Source organism: Notamacropus eugenii, chromosome 1 (genome assembly GCF_028372415.1).
Source record: "Notamacropus eugenii isolate mMacEug1 chromosome 1, mMacEug1.pri_v2, whole genome shotgun sequence".
In the NCBI taxonomy this organism is placed as follows: Eukaryota; Metazoa; Chordata; class Mammalia; order Diprotodontia; family Macropodidae; genus Notamacropus; species Notamacropus eugenii.
Window position 1 is genome coordinate 677,433,252 of NC_092872.1, and position 27,709 is coordinate 677,460,960.

Below are 27,709 nucleotides of genomic sequence, written 5' to 3' on the forward strand. Positions count from 1 at the left end.
CATGAAAAGCATTACACAAATTTTATGGAATTATTTTCAAAATAGTTAGATCTTAAAATACCTAGAGAGACTTGCATTTTTGGCAATTGTGTCCCCCCCTCCCCCATCTTATCCCATCATGGCATACCCATAGGCAATTACTTAGTGCCTACTGAATGACTTGGTAGTAAAGAAGAGATTTCTGTGAGGCAATTCCAGTTATTTATGTGTTAGATTCACAGAGTCACAACCTCTCAGAGAGAATCTAGTCCAAAATGAACAGGAGTCTTCTCTACAAATCCCTGACAAGTGGTCATCCTGTCTCTGCTTAAAGACCTCTGCTGATGGGAAACCTACCGCTTCTCTTCAGGACATTAATGAAAGGAGTTTTCTCTAGAAAAAAATAATAAGACACAGAAAACCCCAAACTCTTCCTATACATTTTCTGGCTTACAGTCTACCAAACTGCAATCCATTCAAATAAATATACACTGCCTCAGGATTTTGGTGAGCAATGCTCTGTGTTGGAAAACACACCCAATATATTTTTCACCACTTTCCTATAATTAGTTTCACTGGGAAAACTGTGAAGAACTATTTTCCTGCTTTTAAATTCATAATTTTGGTTCAAGAGGACAGAATAAGATGTTTAGACAGAGTGAAAAGTATTTTCTAACAAATCGATATTAATTTCTCTGACTGTTATGGTCTCAGGAGGCAGAGAGTGTTCTTGTACTGAGCTGACAGGAAAGATTTTATCCTGACCAAATGTTATTCAAATATTTATAAGACTGGATAATTTAGGAAAAAAAATATAGATGGAAAAAGGCATGAATATTTTTTTCAGCACTCCCTTCACATTTACAAATGACAAGAGTTATAAAAAGGTGGGGAGTGTGATTAGTAATTTTCTCCCCTACATGACACTTTCTTATAGAGCTGCACTGTTCAGTGGGCTCCTGTACAGGAGGAGAAAGGGAAAGAGCTCGGTAGCAGGCCTGTCACTTTCCATTGTCCCAAGCGGGTGACTTAATGCCCTAGCACAAACCACCATGCTGGGTGCCTGAGTACTTCTGGGGCTGGGACTGCTGGCCTGATACAGGCCTCTGGGACATGCCACTCAATGTCAGCTTATAGAGAGGTCTACAATGACAATCATGGTATTCAGACCTCAGCTCCGTTCTGATTAAAAACATTTTTTTTTCAATGACTGGAATGAAGGTACAGGTAGCATGTTGATCATACTTGCACATGACACCACATTGGGAGGGACAGTTAACATGTTGGACAATACTAAGGAAACCCAAAAGATAGACAGGCTGAATCTAATAAGACGAAATTTAATTGGAGCAAATGTAAAGTCCCTAAGTTAGTCTACAAAGTTGGATACAGAAGTGCACGATGAGAGAGTGACCACTGTTCATGTGAGAAGGACATGCGGATTTTAGTAGACTGCATGCTCCTTGTGAGATAATATAAGTTAGATGTGACAGCCAAAGAAACTAATTGAATCTTAGAATGCATCAATAAGACAATAGAAGTTAGTGATAGAAGGGACCTATGGGGTTATTATATAGTCCAACTCTTGCATTTTACAGGTGGGCATACTGAGGCCTACAGAAAAGAAATGACTTGCCTCAGAATATAGTTAGCAAATAGAAAAGCTTGAAATGAAACCCAGCTAATGATCAGCACATGAAAGAACTGAAGACCAAATGAACTGAAGATTAGAGACTGAACTGAGGACTGGAGTTGTTGGGGACATGATAGTTTTCTTCAAGGACTGCAAAGACTGGAATGTGTAGAAAGGATTAGGATCATTCATCTATTCCAGACACTCTCAAGGCCAATGCATAGAAGTTATAGGGAGTCAAATTTGAACTTGATATAAGGAAGCAATTCATTTCCAGTAGAGCTGACTAAAAGTCAAATGAGCTGTTCATGAGGTGTCCTAGCAAAGTCTATAGAGTCTTTGGGACATAAACTGGCCATTTTTCAAGATATTTGGGAAGTACCCCTCAGAGGATTGTGAAGGAGCTTATTCTGGCAGGGGCTACATTGTTAGGAAAAAGCTCTCAGGATTATAAGAATAATTCATAATTGTCTATGACTGTACTGCTGTTTGAACCCATCCCTCCTGGCTGCTCCAGTCTAGAATCTGATCTGGAGTCTAGATTCTTCTCACTAGATGGATCCCTCTGGATTTGATTCTGTCTTACTTGGCTCTTGTCAGTCCTGAGCTCTCATTCATAGAACTCAGAGTATCCTGTTCTCAAAAAAGATCTTATTCCAGTGTTTCCCACTAATAGAAAGGAAATACCTCTCCTCTATTCCCCAACCCATGATGGTTGGGGTAGCTCTGCAGTGCCCCCTTGCTGCCTCATAAAAATGTCAAACTCCTTGATTATCTGTTAATCACACCAACACCAGACTCCTGTAAAGGCTTTACTCCACTCATACTAGGGCTAAACCATCTTGAGGTCACAAATATAGACTGGGTGGCATTAGGTTTGCATAGTCCAATAGGCCCCAAGCACACTGGTTTGGGATTGAGGGAGAGATGTTCCTTGATGTTGACTAAAACTTTCAGAAGTCACCTCATGTCTTTGGGGGTGGGGCAGGCAAAATGCCATTTATACTCTATTTGGCATATGTAGTTTTAATCGCAAAAGGAATCTAACATAAAACTGTTAGAATTATTTTTCAATCCAATTCATGAGATTTCTAGAAGAAAATGTCCACCTTCACATAACTGATATTATCTCAGCCACCTTCACTGAAATTTTTCTCCTGTGTTTCAACATATTGTTGGTAATCTGGAACTTTCAAGAGCTCTTTGCAGCATAGAACAATCTCTGGCAGGACTTACTAAATTGGACAGGCTTCAAGTATGGTCTAGGTATGAAGTCTATGCCTGTCATCCCAGAGCCAATCTAGCTGTGGTTTATCACTATAAGGTCAACTTCCAGGGTATGAATTTTTTGGGCATGGCAACTCATGAAACTATGTATGGAGACTCTGCATTAGTAGAGAGGATATCCTGCAGCAGAAACCAGTTTGCTGATATGGAACTAAAATTTGCCCCAGTGTCTCTTCTAGTCATTGTTCCAGCTTCCATTCCAGTTCTAGTTCTCTTACTGTGCTGGGACATCCTTTTTGGACATGTTTCAACCTGTCTCTGCTGATATTAAAATGTTGCAAACAGAGTGAAGCACAGTATTTTAGATGGGATTTGATCAAGATATACTTCTTGTGCTCTAAGTAGTATATTTCTAATTAATGCATACAGTAGATGCTTCAATGTTTGTTGAATAAATTAATTAATTTAGCTGACCTCAATTTAGGGAAGAGCTCCAGTACTGGGATAATTTACCCAGTCTTTTCCCTCAATATTTTGAATTTTGAAAGCACCCCTCCTCCATACAATTTCAATGTTGTCAACTGATAGTCAGGATGCAAGTGGGTTGCTAGCTTGCTTCCATCAGCAAGTTAGGATGACCATTCCCCCGACAATAAGAAAGCAGGAGCAGAGGGGATGGAGACAGCCACTCTGGCTCCAGTCCAAACATGAAAACCTGCCTATCTACCTTCCAAATGATGCAAAATTGCAGTTTGTTTAATGTTCATCTTATGTGCTTAATTACCGATAGTGCTCAACTAATTATTTCTTGTTTTGTACACTCTTTAAACAGGAGAAAGACGGCTGCCCACTTTTGTATCCTGAATGAGGATTGGGAACGCATTTTTGTAATCACCTAATTCCCAGAGGGCTTCATTACAAGCCAGGGGGAAATAAGATTTGGAGCACGGGAGACAGCCAATTCAATCTCTGCAGGTGTGGGTTAGAGCATTTGAAGAACACAAGAAATAAACAGGCCCATTACAAACTTCCCCAAATGGAAGGTGCTTTTGAATTCATTAGAAACAAAAAGGCCAACATGGCAAAAGACATTTGTATTTGGCGCTAGCATGGCTCAGTAAAGCTACAAAGGACCTGACAGATCATGTATTTCTATGTACTCATTTTACAGAGGTATAGCTGCTGCTCACCAAAAGTCTCAGGTTTTCAGCAGTATAAAAATGCAAAGAATTCAAGAGATGGCAAATTGTTGGGGGGTAAAAAGGTCGATAGACACTCAGTGTCTACCTATGTATTCTACCACATAGAACTGCAGAATCCCACAGCTGGCAGAGACCTTGGAGATCAATCATCTCATTTGTCTCTTACCTGATGCAGTGATCTCTTCTCTAGCATCCTCAAGTTGGGACTGTTTGTTTATAGTCCAAGTGAAGTCAAACTCAAATACAACTGGATCACTGGGGGCCACATGCTGACTTAGAAAATCACAAATTAACATTATCTATGTTGTGCTGTATTTTAATCTACTTTCTTAAACATTTTCCAATTACATTTTAATCTCGTTCAAGTGGTATTTGAGAGTTTTGCCAGCACAGAAGTGTGCACATCTACCAAGAGATATTAAGTGACTTGCTCTTGGTCACTCATCCTGTTAGTGGTAAACGTCAGAATTAGAACTCAGATCTCCTGATGCCTGGACCAATTCTTTTACCACTACTACTATCAGAGAATAAGTCAGTGTAAACTGGGCACCTCTCAAATGTTCAATTCTATTCAGAAAGTCTCTCTGTATGAGAGAGACAAACAACATGTGAATTGTGGTTCCTTGCCCTCTGAGAGCTCAAAGTCAAATGGGGTTGACAGAACTAACCCACAGGAAGAATTAGAGAGAAATGCTAAACAATACCGGATTAAGTGCTGAGTTGTATGACATGACTATAAAAACTGTTGGTTGGAATAGTCAGAAAGGCTTCATGAAGGAATTGAGACAAATTGGACTTCAAAAGGTGAGCATAATTGGAAGAAACATAAGGTACTAGATCTGAAGTCAGGCTATATGGGTCTGAAGCCTAGTCCTGGTACTTTTTTGTAAAAATAATTTTTACCGTTATCTTTTGAATTTTATCTTTATTTCTCTTCCTTATATTCTTCCCAGAGAGTTATTCTTTATGATAAATAATATAAAGGGGAAAAATCAGCTACTAATATTTTTAAAAATCAACACATGCTGTGCTCTACAGCCCTAGTCCCCCACCTCTGAAAAGTATGGGGGAAGAGAGCTATAAACATAGTCACTACGAACCATGGTTAAGTCATTTTTCTTCTCTGTTTCTTTCTCTACAAAATGAGAATAATACTTGTATTACCTTTCTCACAGAAATGAAAGTTATTGTTATTATTTTTGACAGAGAACTGTTTTTTTGACCTCATGAGGCTGAATTAAATAAAATGATGATTAATTTTGATTAGCCAGTTGTTTGACCAAATTCATTGTATAAGGGGAAAAAAATTCTTGCACAGACACAGTCACAGAGGACATGGTAACTAATTGAATTATCATGTCTGAGGAGCTCACAAGACTATCTACTATGGCCTTGGAAGGACTATATGTGATCAGTGGAGGGAGCATCCTTGCTGATGAAATGTGAAATCACAGATCCTTGAAGCACTAAAGTAAGCAATTGCTTCTTTGATGGAGGTATTTAAACAGCCTGGGACTTTCAGAGGAACAAAAGTAGAAATCACTTAGGCTAACAGACCAATGCCATTTGGAGGAAACTCACATTTTCACATTTTATGCCTTAATTTAAAGTGGAGCTACATGATGTCCTATAGGAATTCTGAAAGTGTTATCTCATTTTATGCCCCAAACTAGAAGAGAGCTCCACTGGGTTTGCCAAGCTGTTAAAATTAAAATATCTGTTTGAGCACAGCATAATAGATGAGGTATTTAAGGCATTTTCCTTTAGATTTTGGGTTAATCTTCTCTTCGTTAATTTTCCTAGATAAAATCCAGTTATAAATAACCTGAGGGTCCCTTAACTGGGCTGCTTGTAGGATGGCAGATCTTTAATCGCCAGAACTTCTGCCTCTTAGAGATCTCAAGAGGGAAAAGTACTTTGAAAATTATCCAAAATAAAATAAGCAGAAAGCATTAACAAATTAAAGAAAGAGGGAGTAGAGCAAAAGAGAGAGAGAGAGAGAGAGACAGAGACAGAGACAGAGAGACAGACACAGAGAGACAGAGAGAGAAAGAGAGACAAAGACAGGGAGACACAGAGACAGAGACAAAGAGAAAAAACAGAGACAGAAACAGAGAGACACACAGATGGAGAGAGAGAGAGACAGACATAGATGAGAGAAGAAGAAAAGAGGGAAATGGAGAGAAGAAAGCAAAAAATGGTGAGACAGGAAGAAAGGGTAAGAGAGACATGGAATTGAAAAAGGGATAAAGAAAGGGGAGAAATGAAGAGATAGTGAAGATAGTGAAGAGAAACAGAGACAGAGATGGAGAGAAATGAAAGGAAGAAATGAGATGCTGAGATTGGGAGAACCACCACCAATTTATATCATTTTTCATATCACATTTTTTGAACTGAGTTCACTCTGGAATTTATAAAGTACTTTCCTTACAATAGCCCTGGTGTAATGGTCATGATCATGCAAGAATTTTTATTCCCATTTTATATGTGAGGAAATCAAAGAGCAGTGTTGAAGTATCTTGTACACAGTTTTAGAACCAAACTTCAGAGACCTTCTTACTCCAGTACCCTTTGTGGGCAGTGGGTCTGAAAAAAGACCCAGCATTCAAAATTTATTTGTTGACTAAAGCAAATCAGTTCTCAGTTTCTAGCCTATGATGATAAAAGGAAATTCACTACTTCACTGATGGAAATGTGTTTAGGGGGAAAAGTGAACCACCATGCTTGCTGGGTCTGAGCAGCAAAGACTAGCTCTGAAAAGAGGGAGAGAAAGGCAGAATGAGAGAATTGAAAATGAATTTGCAAGGTAACTAGAAACAGTCACAATGTAAACAAACATTAATAATGGAAATAGGTGACCTGGAAGTCATGCAAACCGGCTGACATAAGAAGATGTGAACAATATACTGGGTGCCATCTGCTGGTGGTGCATATGTGTGTATGTATGTATGTGTGTGTGTGTATATATATATATATATATATATATATATATATATATATATATAATGTTTAGATATGAGTGTGTATCTATTTCTATGTGTGGATAGACAGATGGATAGAAAGATAGATCCTGTTATAATAAGGCAGTGGCATCAAGTAAAACCTGGGGGTCTCTGAATCTGCAAGTCTAGATAAGAAAGACCTTCTCTCAAGCCCAGAAATCTCTTGGCCAAAGATCATTCTTGGAGAGACTAGAGTTCAAGTGTGTTTCTACAAAGGCAGCCCAGCCTAGGGGCAAGAACATTAGACTTGGTCTAGAGACCAGGGTACAAGGCCCACAAATGCTACCAATTAGTTTCTTTACCCTGGATAATTGCTTTGCCTCTCGGGGCCCAGTTTCCTAATCATAACAACAACTTGCACTGATACAATGCTTTATGATTTATAAAGGATCTATGCAGGACATCTCATTTGACTTTCATAACTACTACTCATGAGGTAGGTGCTATTACCTTCCTCATTTTACAGAAGAGGAAATGAGGCTTAGAGGTATTGAGACTCACCCACGGCTGTATTGCTTGTAAATAACTCAAGTTTGAACTCAAGTCTTCCTGACACTAAGTCTGGTACTTTTATCTACCATATCATGCTTCCTTTCATCTCTATATCAAGGGGAGAAGGGGAGGTTTGGGAGAAATGCTGAACATATTCTTTCTTGGCTCTAACGTTCTATGTTAGAAGGCCCTTTGTGGTTCTGATGGAATGTGCTGGAATATTCCTTCAAGCCCCAGTATTCTATGATTTATATTCAGAAGTCCCTTCTAATTCTGATGTTTTATGATTGTTATAGGTGGTCAGATTCGAAGATCTGGAAAGAGCCTTGGAGTAGAACTTTTACAACCAAAAATTTCCCCTAAAAATGTTCTGCTAAGTGGTCACGCAGGAAGCTAGGTGGTGCAGTGGATAGAGCACTGAGCCTGGAGTCAGGAGGACACATCTTTGTGAGTTCAAGCCTGGTCTTAGATACTTACTAGCTGCATGATTCTGGGCAAGTCATTTAGTCCTGTTTGCTTCAGTTTCCTTACATATAAAATGAGCTGAAGAAGGAAATGGCAAAAAATCCTGCACCTTTTCCCAAAAAACCCCCAAATAAGGTCACAAAGAGTCAGACATGACTCAACAACCACAACAACCACAACAACAAATGGTCATTCGACCTCTGCTTGAAGAACTCAAGTGAAGGAGACTCCACCACCTGCTTAGGCATTCCATTCTACTTGTGCACAACTAAAATTTATTTAACACTAAATTTGAATCTCCCTCATTGCCTTCTAAATCAACTTTCTGACGTCAAGCAGATAGCCTTCTTCTTACGCAAATACTTGAAGACAGATTTTGAGTCTCTCTGAAGACTTTTATCCAGGCTAAGAGGCCTTAAGTACTTCAATTGGTCATTATACAACATGGTCTTCAGTCCTCCCTTTATCTCTGCTAGATTGACTCCATTGTGTGTACATCTTTCCAAAAATGTGGTGCTCTCAGGGCAGAAGACAACAGAACTACTGTTTCCCTTGTTCTGAGCATAACACCTCCCAATATAGCCAAGGATGGTATTGCATTTTTCTTCTTGTTTTTTTCTGCTGTTATCACACTGTTGACTGGTTGAGTTTTCAGTATACTAATATCTAAGTCTTTTCTGTAAGAAAAATACTTAAGAAGAAATACATAAGAAAAATACTCACTTTCCCTGGTGCCTGTGAAGTTTCTTTTTGGAACTTGTACACTGATCCATTTAAGATTCATCTTAAAATATTTGTTTTTTGTTATTGCCATAATTATAGCACAGTTCCTACTCATTCAATGTTTGCTGTCTATTCTGGCTTTATGTCATCTGCAGATAAAATGATCTGAAATAGCTCCATCCAATTTGGTAAATCCTAAGGTCACTGCTAGCTTGGATGTTCTCTATTTGGTGGTCCTTTCTAGCTCTGGCCTTCTGTGTTTTATGCCCAACAGTCTCCTTTTGCTCTGATATGGTGCACCATTTAGAGTTTTTAAAGTCAGTGAGTACTTTTGCTGATATTTTGTAAAACAACAGAACAGCCCTAGAAAACTGTAAGTCAACCATTTTTTTCTCCAGAAGTGATTATATCAAGGAAAATAGAGGAAAAATATGATCAGGCCTATTATCCAGGAACATGGAGTGATGATCAAGGAGGAACGAGTCACTACGCTTATGGCCAAGTCTGCTTAACTATTTCCCTTGTCTTTGTAGAGGGTCTGGGAAAGGGTGATAGAGGCATCATTGATTTGGATTTCTCTAATGAACACTCAGGGTGAAAGTGACTGTGGAAACTTAAAAGGGACGTGCACTGACCAAAGACCAAAATCCAAGAACTCAAAGAAGGTTAGAATGGCAATGTTTCTAAAGTAAAGGGGTTTACAAAGTGTTTTCCTTACAATATTCCTGTGAAGTAGGGCATGCAAACATCATCATCTTCACTCTGCAGATGAAGAAACCGAGGATCAGACATGTGAAAGGACATGGCCAGAGACAAAGGGCTACTGAGTGCCACAGTTGGCATCCAAGTCTATCCACTGCATAATTTGGTTAGCTGAAATCAATTTAAAGTAGAGTACTAAGTAAAGAACATATCTCTCATATGGTACCATTTAGAATAGAGTAGGCTATTACACTGAACTTAGCAAAGCTGATCAGACAAGTGAAAATTAAGGACAAACTAATTCAGAAGAAATGCAAGGAAGTACCTGTGTTCCCAGAAAATAATATATATTTTTAAAGGTATTCGAAACAAGATTGCTGTTGCAGATATTAACATACTACAATCTTGAAAAACAAAATCTATTTATTTGTCTTATAGTAGGAAGAATGAAGAGTAAGAGTAAGTAATGTGCAGTTTCTTCTGCATAAGTTCTCCTTATCAGTTTAATCTATCTGAATACCAATCTGCCACCCTCATGTTGGAATTCCCATTCACAGAATAAGCAACTCCATTCCCTGATCTGAATTACGAAAATGACTTTGGTGATAAGGAAGAGAAAGAAAACAAGCATTTATTAGGTTTCTACTCTGTGCTAGACGTGATGCTAAGTATTTTACAAATATTATTTCGTTTGATCCTTACAATCATCCTGAGAAGTTGGTGTTATTCCATTTTATACTTGAGGAAACAGAGGCAGAGTCATAGAGCTAGTAAGTAAGTGTCTGAGGCTGAATTTGAACTCAGGCATTTCTGACTCCAGGCCTCATGCTCTATTTATTCACTGTACAATCAAGAAGCCCTTATAAGCTGAACCATTAAGGAGATGATCATATTTTTAAAGTTCTCTACAGAAAACAGATTTAAAGGTGAAAAGGTAGGGGTCCCTCATCCCAATTAATTAGGGAAGGCTCAACTAGTTCAACTGAACCAATCAATAAAAAGTAAACTAGGTGTGAATAAGGCCTTAATCAATCTGAAAGAATCACAGAGGCTTTGCATCATTGGATGAAAGCAGATGATGCCACACAGGAGGTAATAATGAGACTGATTAATGGGAATCAGCCGGGCTCTGAGAAGCTATACATCAAAACAAGCTAGTTAAGGGTAAGTCACCTGAAAGGCAAAGAAGCTTTACATAATCTTCACACAATATTGCAAAAACTCATCATGCCATTTTTGCCCATGTAGTCATATTTGCTCATATTCACATTCCAGAAATTGCTAATATGTGGCTGTTGTGTGAAAGGCCCATTGCTTGGTGCTGAGTATACAAAGATGGAAAATGACAATTTCCACTCTCAAGAAGCTTATACTCTAGTAGAAGTAGGATGAGACAAGTACTCAAATAAGTACAAGGTAGAAGATGATTTAAGTGCATTGAAGAGGTCAAGCAGAGAAAAAAAGACACTAGAGAAGAGAGAGATATAATAATTTTCAGCTAGGCAAAGAAGAGAAAGTTTCATCGAATTATATGAATTTTTAGGATGCTATCAAGAATAAAAAAAAGTAATTACTTAAGATTCCTCCAATTCTTTAATGAATTCATGGCATCACTGATGATAGTCACAACTCACTCACTTCTTATCTTTTGTTCAGATGTTTTCATGGGTTCTCCACAGAGGTTGACCCTAATATAATGGAGGATTCCTCAGATATCTTGTGGGTCCTGAGGCAGCACTTAGGCTATCATACTTTTGTCCCTTGCTTTTTTTCTGAGTTACCTCATTTTTCTGGTCAAACAGGTTCTCAACACAATATTTTATGCCACTTCATGAGTAAGTCATTGTTGAAAACATGCACGCTTAAGCCTAATTTTTAATCACACAGTTATTTGATGAAATACTATTTTAATAGATGATATCTACAAAGACCAAGAAATTATAATGCAAGGTATAAGATACCATAGTAGGTTTAGGGTCAGGAAGATCTAACACTTGTTTGATCATAAGCTAAGAATCTACCCCATCAGTACCTCTAATAACTCTCTCATTAAAAGTTCTAAAAAAGGTTCTGATTTGCACTAGTGGATAGAGTTTCCTATGTGAGAATTCCTACTCCCAAGAAATTAGAAGTCTGAACACACATAGAGACAAAAGTGGAGATGAGATGGGATGAAGGCATTCCAACAATCCCAGTTTCCAGTTCAGGCAATGTGTTGCTCTAAATTTCAAATTCTAATAAATAAATATATAAAATTTCTATATATAATATACATTTTTTCATATATACATATATCTCTCCATGCATACATTCCTAGTATATTGGCTAATACCTGCTCATTCAGGGACTGATTTTTCCATCTGAATTATATATAGTTCACTCTATCTAACATTCCTCTCTTTTTCTGAAATCTGCCTTGTACAAGCAGCACAAGTCATATTGGGTATAGGCTGAAATTCCACAATGAGAAGCCTGAACTAGAGGGAAAGAAAGAATAGGACTGGGGGATCTGGCTCAGCTGACAGTGAGTCATGTGAACTCAACACAAAAGCCATCGCCACAGGACACTAAGGGACTAAGTCCTGCTGGCTACACTTTACTGGGATACTTCATTCTCTGCTCTTATCAGACTGTAACTAAGTCTTTGGGGTTACTCAACTGTGTCAAGTAATGTAGTCTTAAGATCTTTAGCATCACCTGGGCCATGTAAGACAACTTAGGTGGAAATGAATTGGGAGTTGTTTGTGGATAAAACAGCCATCTTGATCAAAGATCAAATGAACCATTGTGATCAGCCAAAAAGTGTCACTGAGGAATCGTTCAAACCAAATACTCTGTATGAGCCCTTAATCTTGGTTAGAGCACCCACACATGACTCCTCACCTTTCATTTTATCCCCCTCCTTCCCTTCTCCATTCTCATATGGTTATTCAGGGAGTGCAGTCATGCATATAGTTAGAAGAACCAGAAATAACACATTAGTTAAAAAAAAGAAAGAAAAAAATCAGCTTTCTTTTTGTCTAATGGCAGTAATTTGGCACATGCTTTGGGACTATCAGAATTCTCCTCATGCATACCTCCTCTATTATCTTTTTCTGCAAAGTCTCCTTGACAAATGGAAATAACCCTGGCCAGATGGCTCTGTCTGTAAGGGGCTAAGCTCTGACTGGTCTTACCAAATTGGACCTACTTGAAGTAGTAATATAACAATCGCAACAACCACCACAACCACCACAATGGATCATGTATTGACAGAAGACAAATCCCTGTACTCCAAATACAGACTTCAAAATATCCTTCAGAAATCAACCAATAAGCTTTACTGGAAAGAAAGCATTGTCTTAGACTAAACTGTTGTATCTAACCAAATGATCCATAAAAATGTAATAATAATGTTTTCACTAGATGTTACCATATCAAATGTTCATAATCTCAAAGCTGCATGGAACAAAAAAGCTTTCAAAACATAGAGAACTACTTAGGAGAAGAAATCAAAACCGTGGTGAGATGGAAGAAGTAGATGATTCCCATCATCCTATTGGCTACTGGATTTATATCAAGGATACTTTCAGTATCCTACAGAAGAAGAGTTTAAAATCAAATACTTTTATTCAACTCCAACAAGCAGTTGTTTCCCAGACTTAGGTAACTGTGTGAAGAATTTAAATATAAAAGTAAAACAGCAGGAGGGTCGCTAGACTGTTTATTCTGGGTCTTTATTAAAAGCAACAATAAGAGAACAAAATTAGTGACCAGAAAACAGACTAAATGAATAAATATGCAAATAGATAAAGTCCATTTAAAGCTCACAAAGTGATTTGATCCTCACAACCACTCTGTGAGTGACATTATGATCCCCACTTTATAGCTAAATCCAACAACCTAACCACTATGCAATGTTGCTTCTAGAAATAGGCTATGTGTCCATCATCTGAAGACCAACCTAGCTAAATAAGAAAAGGCTTATTAACAGAGTGTTGGCCATTGACAGATTCATTTTTTGACTACAGCAAGTCATTAAACAACCTACTAATGTGAGGAGAAGCTGGAATTTGACCATGTCACAGTATCATAGATTTATATCTTGAAGGCTCCTTGGAAGTAATCTATGGGGAGAAAACACAACTGATGAAATCATGTACCCTTAAAGTGCTAAAAAATAAGATGTGTTACATTCCTAAGACATGAATTCTATAGGAGGAATTATGTAGGTTTAGAGGGTTATGAAACAGGACCCCAGGATCCAATAATAGTGAAGATCTTTGGCTACTTTTAGGCAAGGCAGCATCAGTCAAGAGATGTAGGGGTTGGAGAAGAAACAAATTATAACTGTAGAATAAATATCGGTAACAATACAAATAGCTTGTTATATAAATGTTATTTATTACTATTATTTCTCTAGCACTTTGTGGTATAAAAAATCCTAACATAACAACAGGTAGTTAGTGTATAAAGATTATTACTCCCTTTTTACAGATGAGAAAACTGAGCTTTAGAGAAGTCACTTGTATATGACCTTTTACAGCTGAGTGTAACTGTAAGAGAACTAACATAGGGAAAAGTGTTTTGAAAGGCACAAAGCACTAGAGAATGATAACATGTATATACAGCTATAGCTACATATAAAGATGTATGTATTATGATTTTTTTAAAAGTGGATAGACCTACTTGTGATCTCAGCAGTGTAGAAACCTCCTGGTGATGATTCTGTTCTATACATGAAAATGGGAACCTTCTCTTCCACCTAGAAATAAACTGAGCTGTCTGAGGTGCTGGAATTAATTGGCTTATCCAGTGTCTTACAACCAGCATATGGCTGAGATGGGACTTGGACTCAGGTCTTACTGATGCTATCCATTTAGGACACACTACCCTCAATGTAAACTACATATACATTAAATATATTAAATTACATATATGTTAAATATACTGTATATGTGTGCTAGCTTACAGAGTTCTCAGGCTTTATAGTTTTTGGAGTTTTCCCTTTAAGAGACATCAGATAGCAAACATCACAAAATATTACATTGCTTAGGAGTTACATGTGTTCACGTGTGTTTGTAAAGAGGGTCTGTGAAACACACAAGTAGCATAAAAAAATCAAAATTGAAGGACCATGGTCTAAAAAGGAAAAATAATCCATAATTCAAAAGAGATGGAGGAGACCGCAGAAATAAGTCTGGTTCCATTCGATGGATAAAGAAACTGAGGCATGGAGAGGACAAAAAGAGAACTGTCCAAATCTACATGGTGAGTTTCTGCCTAACAATGAAGATGGGTTTCTTTCCTTTGATTCTCTTTTTATCTCTTTATTCTTTTTTTAATTTGGCCTCTGTTTTACGCCTGTAACAAGAAAACACACTGCTTCTAAGTTGATGTTTGAAGGTAGAATGTGCGGTATAATGAAAGGGAAAGCAGAGAATACACATTTATTAAGCATATCCTATGCCAGGCACTGCTATTATCTCATTTGTGTGGTATCTGAGTCGGAAGACCTGGGTTCAAATCCCAGCTTTACCATTTATTATGTAGATGACCTTGGGCTAGCTACTTATGCTCTTTTGTCTGCAAAATGAGAAGTTAGGAAGATGACCTCCAGGATCCCTTAGAGTTCTAAATCTCAAATTCAGAAGTGTTAAGATGAAAAGATAGAAATACCAATTTCCTGACTCTCTGCTGACTCAAAGACGATGTGCAAACAGAAGCAGCTGACCCCCAATGGGAACTAAGTGGCCACTTTAACACATTTGTAGCTGGAGACATGATTAGCTCACAATAAATGTAAGCTTTTGGCAGGAAAGAAAATTGAGAAACATCAAGATGAAACACGCTAATATTTTTTTTTGCATGTCAGCGGTGTGTGTCTCTTGTTCATCTGTCCTGCAAGTTAGTAAAATCAAGACTAGTTGCTGGAGCCCTGAGCTATCAATAAAAGTTAATGTACCACAGGAAATTGGAAAGAAAAAAAATCACTTAAGTGTTCAGGGCCACCAAGTCACCCGTGCATCCATCCCCTGTGAGATGTTATGGCACTCGGTATGTTATTGTTGATCTGGCTGGCTGGTGATTTCATGTTATTTTCTGAAGTAAATTCTGAAGCCTTTGGACAAGGTCATTGGCAGAGAATGAGGCTTCTGTGGCTCCCTTCCATGAGGGGTATTTTTTAAAAAGGCGGGAAAAAATAAAAGTAGATTCAGAGGCTCTATGGTGTGAACAAAAATCATAAAGCTGGAATTTTAGGATCAGAACATATGTAGAAGAGGGGCTATGATAATCATAGCTGACATGTACGTAAGCATTTTAATAATAGTGATTGTTAACATTTACGTAGTGCTTTAAGATTTACAAAATACTTTACACACTTTTATCTCATTTACTAAATGATTTATATTTCACTGGATCCTTACTTTGATTATGTGAGGTAGGTACAGTATTATTTTCCTCATTTTATAGAGACAGATACTGCATCTTCTAGTAATCAAATGACCTGCCCATGATCAAGTAAGTGGCAGAGGTGAGATTCACACTCTCGTTTCTTCTCTTGACTTTTAAGTGAGGCATCTGCTCCTACAACATACTCCCTTTCCATTCTATAAGAATTTGCTTTTAAAGTTTATGTGGAATGTTAATATCATCCCGTATAATCAGTAAAAAGGAGGTGGTCTGGTCCCAGAGCAACAGTGAGCTATGATAGAGGGATAGCACAAGAAAGCAAAAAGCACCAGAGTAGTTTCTTCTTAATATGACTCATGGATGGATGTAGACAGGAATTACACTAGATAACAAGACAAAAAGCTGCCAAAATATGCACTAGGGGTCAGGAAGATGTATTCAGATCTCGCCTCAGATCTATACTTTGTAGTCCTGGGCAAGTTACAACCTCTCTCAGTTTCATTTTCAACATCTGTAAAATGGGGATAATCATTGTACTCACCTACCAGGGTTTGTTGTAAGCATCAATTCAAATTATAAGTTATGTGCAAAGCCCTTTGTGGACCTTAAAGCTTTGTAGAAATACAATTGTAACAATAATAATAATTATTATTATTATTTCTGATATCATGGATCTGTCAAAGTACTAGTAATTCAACCCAGGATTCAAGGATACTCTTGGAATGAATGAATGAAGTTATTAGGCAACTGTCACATACAAAGTATTGTGCTTAAGCTTTAGGGAAATAAATAGGAAAGCACAGCAGTTCCTTCTTTTAATCTAAAGACCATGGGACCTTTCCATCTATCAATTCAGCTGCGTTATGGATGGAAAGTTTCCATGCTCCTTAGATGGTAAAGCAGATAGCACTATAGTTTCTTTGCTGTTATTTCCACTGATAAAATCATGTTCATTTCTGATGTTGAACCTTTTGACAGTACCAAGGACTTTGGTGATAAGAACTTTCTTTTCTGGGTCTTTTCTCTTTGAAAGAAGATATGCAGTGTATCACAGTAGAGAATATATTGATAGATGATTATGGGGTCTCTAGGATTTTGCCATTAACTAGTTATATAATCTTAGGGAACTCACCTCATTTTATGGGCCTCAGTTTCCCTATCTGTTAAGTGAGAGGGGTTGATTCATAGCTTTGCAATGCTCTTCCTTGGTCTGACAGTCTATATTACATCATATACATTTTAACTTTAAAGCCCAGGGAGCAGGAAATCCTTCCATATGATTTGTGATGAATGCTTATCTAGTCTCTATTGAAGATCTCCAGAAAGAACTGTCCCCTGTTCCTCAACTCATTCTACTAAAAGTAGAGAGATTGTATCATTAGGGTCTATTCCTTATGTAAAGCCAAAATCTGTCTCTCTATAGTTTTTCAATACATTGCTCCTAGTTCTACTAGTCATGTGTTTCCTAGCTTGATCCCTCTCTCATCTTCTTTGAGATGCTCTCACATAGCACTTTTTCTGTACCACTCCTATGCATTTATCCCTTCTAATTTGTAGTACTGTAATTGAGGTCCTTGCCTTTTCTCTTCCTTGGAGGTAGGGCCCCTGTCTTATTCTTGGTGCATCCCTGGGGCCTGCTATTGCCTTGAACATTGTCATTGCTCAATATAAGTTGAATTGAAGACATACTTTAGGGAATGGGACAGAATGCTGAGTACCTCTAAAGAAAAGGTTTCCAGCATTTGCAAACTGTAACTTTCAGTATTGATGATATAAAACATTTCCTTATTCAAATGTGTGATTTTGAGTCCTAGAGGAAACACTCTAGGAAGAGGGCCAAGGATATTTATGTTATGCCCCGAAATTGGGTACCTTGGCAGGTGCCTAATGCTGTCCTCCACTTTTCAGTTTCCTGTTATGTTTTGTCTTCCACCACCAAATTGTAGGCTCCTTGAGAGCAGGGACTATCTCAGTTCGTTCCTTCGTTCCTTCGTTCGTTCGTTCCTTCGTTCGTTCGTTCCTTCGTTCGTTCGTTCCTTCCTTCCTTCCTTCTCTTCTGTATTTGTTTCCCTGAGCTTGGCACAGTGTCTAGAACATGATAGGTACTCAATAAATGTTTATTGTTTGAGTTCCCTTAAGACTACTTTAGGGCCAGTAATATGATGGAGGGTCTCCTTGATCACAGTTCTATTTGCCGTAGTCTTTCTTCCCTCTGCCAGAAGAATGGATGGTGAGGGTAAGTAAGCTGCTGTGTATTACTAATGCTTATTCAGATACCAAAAGTGGTGTAAAAGTATCGTCAGCAAGATGAGTGATCAGAAAAGGGAGAGAGTCAGGTTTTAGCCTGAATAAGACAGCCTTGAATGTTTCACTGAAACCCCTGAATCTTTAAAAGGAATAAGAAGAAGGCCTTCAGCTCTTTGGCTGGATCCTCTGTAGAGTATTTATGGAAAGGTTCTGGTCTAGAATTCCACAGTATGAGGGAATATGGAAGGGCTGAAATCTGTTCTCATAAAGGGACCACCTATATGGACCCATTAAAGTCCTTTCACGTTTGCTCCTATTTCTATATCAATAAATACAACAAACTTTGTTTCTGTTTACTATTTTTCTTTTTTTTTTTGGTGGGGGGGGGGGGGAGGTGGTTAAGGTGTCTGAAACATGATGATTTGTTAAGTCTATAAAGCTTTTTATATAGAAATATGATTTCATCCCTTCTCTCTCCAAAGGAAAGACCTGAGAGTCATGATATTTTGTGAACCTGATATAAAAAAGCTATTTGTCTTATTATAGGCCACACTGACTCAAAACCAAGTGAGCAGAAAGACATAAGAATTTTACTCAGAGTATCTGGTCCTTAACTGCAATTTCATCTCTCTGGAGGAACTACCAGTCCGGAAGCTACCTCTATCCATGCAGCTCTTCAATTTCTATAGTTCTTCGGGGGCACTGAGTGATAACCATTCGGGGATGATAACCATCCATGATCACACAGCTAAAATGTGTCAAAAGCAGGACTCAAACCCAAGGCTGGCCCTCTAGGTACTATGTCCTGCAGATACTTGTGCATTACTTTACAATATCCTAATACTCTCTAATGTAGTCAACTACACCCGTATGTAAATCTTCCTATCAGATTGCAAGGGACAAACAGATAGGGGTCATACCTTGTCTAAACCAAAAGCACAGTGCTCTGTATAAAGCAGATACTCTTCCCACCTTCACCCCCAACACTATGCGCTTAAAATAAGTTCACAGGTTGTTTTTTCCCCAAACAGTAGAGATGAGGTTGTAATCTGACTCTTCTGAGTATAAATCTGGATCTCTATCCTCAGGGGCTCATAAACTGGGATCTGTGAACATTTTTTTTCCTTTTTATAAAATATTTTTATAACTGTATACTTGGTTTCCTTTGTAATCCAAGTATTTTATTTTGTTCATTTAAAAACATTATCCTTGAAAGGGTCTATAGGCTTTACCAGACTGCCAAGGGGGTGTATAATATGAGAGAGGTTCAGGACTGTCCTATATATAGACCAGGTAGCTCTCCTTGAGTAATGTAAGCAGACCCTCTCACGGATCTCAAGGACTATTTCTATTCCTACTTAATCTAAGTAGAAAAATCCCTATTGACACAAACTATTTTATCAGTGATAAGGAACTAGAGAAGGTCTGTTCTTCTGTCCCGTCTTTCCCTAAACAAAAACAAAGCACCTTCTACCCTGAAGAATTATGATTCTGTGGACTCCAGCTCAGAAAGCTGCTAGTAAAGTCTTTGGTCTTTGGTCATGCAGTGTTAGACTCTGGCTGGTGCTCTCTGAGCAGGAAGTGTTAACACCAATATCTCTGAAACGCTGGGGGAAATTTTATTGTCTGCCACATTCACAAATTGGAATCGATCTTCATTCAGCTCTTCCCCATACCAGTTTAGCCAAAGTTTCTACAAAATGGACACGAGATGTGAGTGCCTTTCAGATCACTTGTGATTAAATCCATGGCATTTGTCTTCAAACAAAAGTGTGTTTTTTTTTTCCTGGCTGCAACATATAATTTTAGTCAGCTACCACTAAATTAGACACCCACTCAGATTTATTATTATAAGAACATTCAGCAAGCTAATTTCAAGATGATGGCTCCTATAAATTCTTATAATTTATTATTTAGCACTTTGGTTTTTAATCATTAAGTACGTGAAGACGCTGTAGGTCAAACCTGTATTAATGAAGACAGTAATCTATTTTTCAAACTCTCTGCTCTTCACCCACCTTTCAAATTGTAAATTAACAGAAACATAGTTAAACACACTTGTAGGAACAAAAATGGTGACGGGGGTGGGGGATAAGGGGAAAACTTGGAGGCCCATAGACGTCATTTTTCCAGATAATGTGCCATTAATCTAAACTGAAAAATCTGACCAAAAAGAATGTAGACTACATTTCATTGATCAGGCAATTTTCTCAATAAAATAAAATTGTGAGTTTAGCAAAAGTTAAGGAGACATTAGCAAATGCAATTTTTAAAATTGTGATTATGATTTTATAGTTACCCCAAATAATCAATACTCCAATGTTACCCCCATACATGTGGTCATTCCCTTTAACAATGCAGATTTTGACCCATCTATGTTGACCCATATTGAGTAGTTCTTGTAGATGTCCTTGTTTAAGTCTGCCAGATGGGGACTATCTCATGTGCTGGGGGCTCTATTTTGTCTCCTCCTGGCATCATTAGGATGCCAACTATTCACTAGTTGTTTCTACCCATTCTGATTATGTTTTTGTCCATAGTTTTATGATAGACAAGAACCAAAAGACTGATATTTTAGAAAGCTAGTGATAAGGATCCAAGTTAATGTTTTAGAATGCTAGCAAGAGGATCCAAATGTGATTTCAAAGCCAAACATGGAAACAAAGGATAACTGCCCTTGCTTTTGGGAGATTTTGCTACTGATAAAATAAAACGTCTCTTCCTCCTGAACAAATACAAGCCAACCCTTAAGATGGTCTCTTTAGTAAAGCCACTGCCTCAGTTTTTATTTAATTCTTCCATTTCATAGCGAAATTCCATTCACTTGTTTTTGATAGGACATCAGTCACAGGTTTATTGGAAATTCTCTCACGAATTAAAAAAAAGTCTGCTTCAAGTACAGACAATAAAAAAATCATAGAATGCTAAGGCTTAAGGGATCAATTAATCCCAGTCCTTCATACATAAACACACTCTTTGCTTGATTTTGTTATCAAATAGAATGGTTAAAACAATGTTATAAGAGGAAGAAACATTTCAAAACTGGGCTATTGTGGTTTTGAAAACTTAGTTTGATTTGATATTCTTGGGAAAAGGATGACTCAGTGGCAACCTTAATCTGGATTGTTGTTCATAACCATAATGAAGCTCTGCACTTCTGCCTGTGTGAGTGGGAGGGAGCGTGACTGAGCCATGCTCAGAAGAAGCTGCTCTAGAGACTGTCTTCTCATAAGATATTGATACAGACCTCTCTAAGCTGATGAGAGAGCACCAGAGCTGTTTTTTCTATGCCTGCCAAATTCCTCCAACAGACAGCTGTTCTGAGTGACAATCAGCAAAACCAGGAAGTCTCACCATGACTTTGGTCTCCTTAGACCTTCGCTTTCTCCTTAACAAAACTAGGCTTTCACAGGATTCGCAGTAGAATGAGACTTTAAGGATCATCTAGTTTAATCTCTCATTTTATGGATGAAGAAACCAACATGCAGAATAAATTACTTCCTCAAGGTCATACAGGTAGTGACAGAGCTAGGATTCGAACCTAGGACTATAGATTCTGCATCTAATGCTTTTGTCACTCTACTACAAGAATTAAACTTTCAGTACAAAGTTGGGGAGGAAGGGTTTAGAGTCAGAGGAGACAGGGCTCTGAATCTTCCTTTTGGCATTGATGATCTTTGAGGCATTTCATTTAACCCCTCTGACTCTCAGTTTCCTCTTTTGTAAAATGGGTAAATACTATCTGTAGAACCACTGTCATTGGACTGTTAAAAGAATCAAATCAGAAAATATAACTAAAATGTTTTGCAAACGTTAAAGCATTAAATAAATCCAAGCTATACTTTTTAGGGGCATAAAAGAATACCAGCTAACAAATTATTTCAAAGGAGAAAAAATGCTGACAATGCATAAGACCATCTCATAATGCTAGAACACTATTGCCTGAAGGATTTCCTAAGTGTAGTCCAGTCTTCCACAAAGTACAGAAATTCACTCTAAAACTTCACTGACAGTTGAGATGATGATAGAAGAATATGATAAAGAGTGAATCAGGCATGATGCAGTGGAAAGAACACTGAACTTGGAGTAAGGAGTGATCTGGGTTGGAAACTTACTTGATATGCAATTTTTTCCTCTCAGAATGTTACCCTCTGTAAAATGGAAAGAATAATCATTACACAAATGTAAATAACTCTCTCCTTCCTCCTTTTCCTCTCTCTCTCCCTCCTCCTTTTTCTTCATAACTCTGCCTGCTATAATTGAGTGGAATATTTATCCTTCTTGGAGATAAGAGATTGGATGAGCTCAATCCCCCAAAATAAAATTGACCAGGCCACTTTTGTAAGGGGCATTTGTACTTGTGAAGTTTCTTCCTTATCTATGACTCCTCCCCTATCTCCCTTAGCCTCTGCCCGTACCCTGATGGCCAGTTGTTCTAGCTCCTCTAGTTACACAGGCCTTTCTTTGGGCAGAACTGAAACCTTAGGACTTCCCTACTCTCTGCACTCTGTATGCAGGACCACAAAAGTGCAGAACTTAAAAGTTGGGTGGAAACCTATAATATGTCCTTTTTGTTTTGCAGAGGATATAGTTACAGGGATGGGAAAGAAAAACCTGACCTCTAGTCAGGAGACCTGGCTTCAAATTCCAGCTCTACTATTTACTATCAACATCATCATCATCATCATCATCGTCATCGTCATCATCATCACTTTGTGACCTTGATCAAATCATCATGTCTCTACAATTTCAGTTTCCTTTTTTCACCAAAAGGGGAAAATAATATTTGCTACTTACTTCACAAGGTTGTTGTGAGGAAACTTCTTTGTAAACTGAAAAGTGTTATAGAAATATAAGCAGTCATAATATATAACATATAATATTATATATATTATGTACAATATTATATATTATATAATATATAATAAATGTAAGTTAATTTAAGGAAACTGACACTCAGAAGAAGAAAACACTTGCCCTAGGTTACCTAGATAGTTAACGGCAGTCAGGACTAAAACCTAAGTCCCAACTCATGTTTAATAAAAATTCACATCTACATAACAATTATTAAGGTTTACAAAGTGTTTTAAAGGTTTATGGACCCTGAGAGATAACAAGGATTATTGCTCTTTTTCACAGTGGAAGAAACTGAAGCTCAAATCAGTGATGCAACTTGCCTAGAGTCACATATCCCACATGTGCCAGAGCTAAAATTGGAACCCAGGTCTGCCAATTTCACACTCTACACACTTTACTACTAGCCAATTCAGAGGTTTTTTTTTTCCTGTATCAAAGTTTACCTCTTCCATGTACCACACTTTCAGATCTCACTCTAAAGAGATCTGATAAACACATGTTCATGTGCTGGCGGGTGTCAATGGCTTTAACCCTTTGCAGATTAACAACGATCATTTCTGAAGGTACGCCTGTAACCCAAAGAAATGATTCCAGCACTGGTACTTCGAGTGACAGGCTGATGAGGGAGAAAATTGTAGGCAGGTAAGTCTTTGGCTGCCCCTCAAATCAAATGTGGACATCTGCCCACTTTGAAGAAGGCTGACCCAGGACATGGATGACCTCCCAGCTGCAAGATTCTATGGAGATGCCTGAGCCTCATTAGGAATCTGCCCTTTTTAAAATTGGAGAAAATGAGGTTCAGACTCATTAAAGGGAACACTCAGAGCAAAAACTCTCAGCTTCATGCTTTAACTACCCAGATGTGCCAGTTCATAATATCATTACTTGATTCCCCACAATTCAGTTAAATTAGTACAGTCCGACACATTCCAACCTTCAACCATTTTGTCACTTAAAATGAATGTTCTGGAAAGCTAGCCTTCCTAGAGCATTAGTTACGTTGTCCATTACATACTTAATAGTAGCTTGGAGTTATTTTTGCTATGTGCTAGAGGACTATAAATTATGTGATACAACGTACCTAAGGTACCCTTGGAGAATTATAGGAGAGGGTTGCTTTTGGAGAAACATTTTATTAGATCCATGGAATGCAGAACCATATTAAGTAGGAGTAAATATATATATATATTTATTATGTTATTTTATTGCACATGTATATGTACATACTTACATTCATACATATATTATTCCTGCTTAATATGACTGCATTCCATGGACCTAAAAAAACTAGTGAGTCAATTTAAAAAATATATATGTATGTATATATAATATATAGATAGTTAATATACACACATATGTAATATATTAGCAATATACATACATCTTAATTGACTAATCAATCTTTCTAGTCAATTAAAATATATGTACACACAATATAAACTCATATTACACATACATGTAATACATGACTATATGTATTTTTTAATTGCCTTGAATCTAGAATCTCCTGAAAAACAGTAGTTTTAACCAGATCTGGTGTTTGAGTTTGTATGAGAGAGGATTCAAAACTTGTAATTATTTAAGAAAAGATTCAAGACTGTCTCTGAATAGCTTTGAGTGAATCAGCCATATTTCTTCATGCTTGATTTTGATTGCTTCCAACAAACACATATCTTCTATTTTCTTTCTTTTAAAAATGGTCTGGGGCCTAAGAATAAACATTTTATTTGTTAAGGACCATGGTGATTAATAGGTAATCAATGACCACGTGTAAATGAGAGCAAAGAAGTCAGGCAGTGGAAAGGACATTCTCCTGATTCATGTTTTGGCTCAGACAGTCACTTTGGCTCTCAGTTTCTGAAGGAGCCAAAGACTCACTTCATAGCTTGCTCCCTTATTGGCCTATTATGATACTTCACATTTCCAGCACTAAAGTCATTTATTTCCATGTATAATACAGCCTTCCCTTAAGAAACACCCCTTCTTTTATGGAAGAGGGTAATACTAATGCAATGTAAGCAGTGAGCCTCTTTTGGACACTTCTCTGGACCCTAATTTATTTCTCTGAAATATTAGGGAGTTGGTTCAGATGATCTTAAAGCTACTTTTTAGCTATATTTTGTTTTATGACTTATATTACCTCTAACATTCTGGGATTCCAGAAAGAGAATGAAAACTTCTCATCATAGGTTTTCTGTTCGTAGAGGAAGAATTAATAAAACATTCTCACTCTGAACTCTTTAGGTAATTAGTTAGATTTGAAATGGTATCCAATCATTCTATCCATCAGAAGCAGAATATCAGAGCTGGATGGTACCTTAAGAGTATCTGGTTCAATTTCTTTTGTTTTACAGAAGAAGAAACTGAGGCAGAGAGAAGGGAAATAATTTTTTCAAAGTTACACAGTTAACAGGTAGACTTAAATACAGGTATCCTGACTTTTGAGGCAGCAGGGTGGGACAGTGGATAGAGTACTGAGCCTTAGAGTCAAGAATACTTGAACTCAAATCTAGCCACAGACACTTACAATGTGTGTGACTTTGGATGACTCAGTTAACCTTTTTGCTTCAATTTCCTCAACTGTAAAATTGGGGATTATTAATTGGGGATTAATAATAACACCTACTTTGGAGGGCTGATTGTGAGGATTAAAAGAGAAAATGTTTGTAAAGGGCCTAGCACAATGCCTAACATATAGCAGTTACTACATAAATGTTGATTCTTTTCCCCTCTCCTTCCCATCCTGATTTCAAATTGAGCACTCTTTCCATTATTCCATTCTCTATCCTTTTTATTGGTATTTTAAAAAAATTAATTGAAATTTTATTTTCAGTTCCAAATTTTCTCTCTCTTTCTGTCTCTGTCTCTCTCTCTCTCTGTCTCTGTCTCTCTCTCTCTCTCTCTCTCTGTCTCTCTCTCTCTCTCTCCACCTTTCCCCACTCCCTGAGAAGGCAAGATATGTAAAACATATTTCTACATTAGATATGTCCCAAACAGACAAAAAACCCTAAGAAAGATAAATAAAGAAAACAATGTTTCAGTCTGTACTTAGTTCTCTATCTGGAGATGCATAGCATTGTTGATTATCACTGCAACATTGATATTACTATGTACATTGTTCTAGTTCTGCTCACTTCCTTATGAATCAGTTCATAAAATTCTTCTCAGGTTTTTCTGAAACCATCCTGCTTGTCATTTCTTACAGTACAGTAGTATCGCATCACAATCATATACTTCAAATTGTTCAGCCATTATCAACTGATAAGCTTTCTCTCAATTTCCAATTCTTTGCCCCCACAAAAAGAACTATTCTAAACATTTTTGTTCATGTGGATTATTATTTTCCTTTTCTTTTGACCTTTCTGTGGGACAGACCTAGTAATGGTATTGTTATTTACTTGTTGATATTTCCAAACTCAGCCAACGGACACTTTCTGTGATCAGATTGCCCTTGAATGAAGTAGGGGACATTATGGTCTACACAGAAATTCCTGATTTGCATTATAATGGACATTGAACACTTTTAACCCATCTCAAATGTCAGCTGCCACCAATAGGAGCTCCATCTATGCCCAGTGTCAAAAAGAACAGCTCTGGATTTCTTGCCTGTCCCCCATGAGCCATTCATTTACCTAGTTAAAAAGTCTGCTCAATATCTTTAAAAGTTATGTTTTAATTTGAGAATATTAATTGCATTTAAATTATCTGACTGTATGATTTATAACCCACCGAGATTCTGCTATATTTCCATATGTGGTGCTGCCATTTTCTCTTCTGTATACCTATCACTGCCCATTGTTTATCCTCCCTGATTGATGTTCCAGCTCTGGGTGGTTCCTATTATGAGATTCACAATTATCACTGGTAATAGAGAAGCCTTCTCTATTCTCTTCGGCAAGACTGCCCAAATTATTCATTGTAGCCCACTGGTACAGCACCGCCAGAAAATAAGAATTTATTTCCAATCCCAGGCATATGGTAGATAAGAGGATGTATTTATTTCTCCATGTTTCAAAAGGATTAAGGTTGGAAAAAATAAATATCACTTAGGCTGTCAGCAACCAGAACTTTATGGTTCGGAGTATAGAGGGCCTTTCCTGGCCTAAGTACAGCAAATCTCAAGGCTGATTTAAAAAAGGAGGGTTGGCAGCTAAGAAAACAATGCCAGACTGAGCCAGCTTAGGAAATAAATGCTATAGATTTTGCTTGGCATACCCGATGCTTGGCAGGACAAGCTGCACAAATATGGAACTTGGTGTTAACGACGTACTGTGCTTATTTCAGTTAAAAAAAAATACACAACAAACTTACCAAATTCCAACAGTCCTTGACCCCTGGCTATTCCAAAAGCCCCTTGAATATATCATCTGGGTTTTGCCTAATTACACATAATTAGGAAATGTAATTATGCTTTCAGTGTGGCTCTGCCATTAAGAGCAGAATGGACAGCTGAAACAGTCATAGGAACCAATGCTTCAGAGAAAACAAATTCAACATACAAGCCAACCTCTAAAAATAGGAATTGAAGTGAAGGTTAGTAAATCAAAATTATAAATTTTTTTAAAAATTGTTCTTGGCTTTGTCTAAATATTTGATGCAACAGTTATGTGTTCCATCTTTGTATTTAGAGCTCAGTTAATTATCTCCTCATTTGCATCAATGCTCTGCCAAGGATAGCTGGTGAATTTTGCCCTTCTCCCCTCAATTACTTTGATTTGCTAACTTTCTCTTATATTTATAACTCTTTATTTTTACTTCCTTGCTTCCAGCAGGCTCCTGTTATAGTT

The 27,709-nt window shown here is 37.5% G+C and overlaps 1 protein-coding gene and 1 long non-coding RNA gene across 2 annotated transcripts in view; both read right to left on the reverse strand.

The window, feature by feature from the left end:
- The window catches only part of WWOX (WW domain containing oxidoreductase), a 1,243,673-nt gene that overhangs the window by 371,184 nt on the left and 844,780 nt on the right, over nucleotides 1-27,709 (reverse strand). The window lies entirely within an intron of this gene.
- Nucleotides 1-27,709, reverse strand: part of LOC140521415 (uncharacterized) — a 133,857-nt gene that overhangs the window by 23,952 nt on the left and 82,196 nt on the right. Inside the window, exon 2 of the long non-coding RNA XR_011972926.1 lies at nucleotides 1-27,709. This exon is cut by the window's left edge and continues 23,952 nt beyond it; it is cut by the window's right edge and continues 70,967 nt beyond it. This is a non-coding gene — a long non-coding RNA (uncharacterized lncRNA).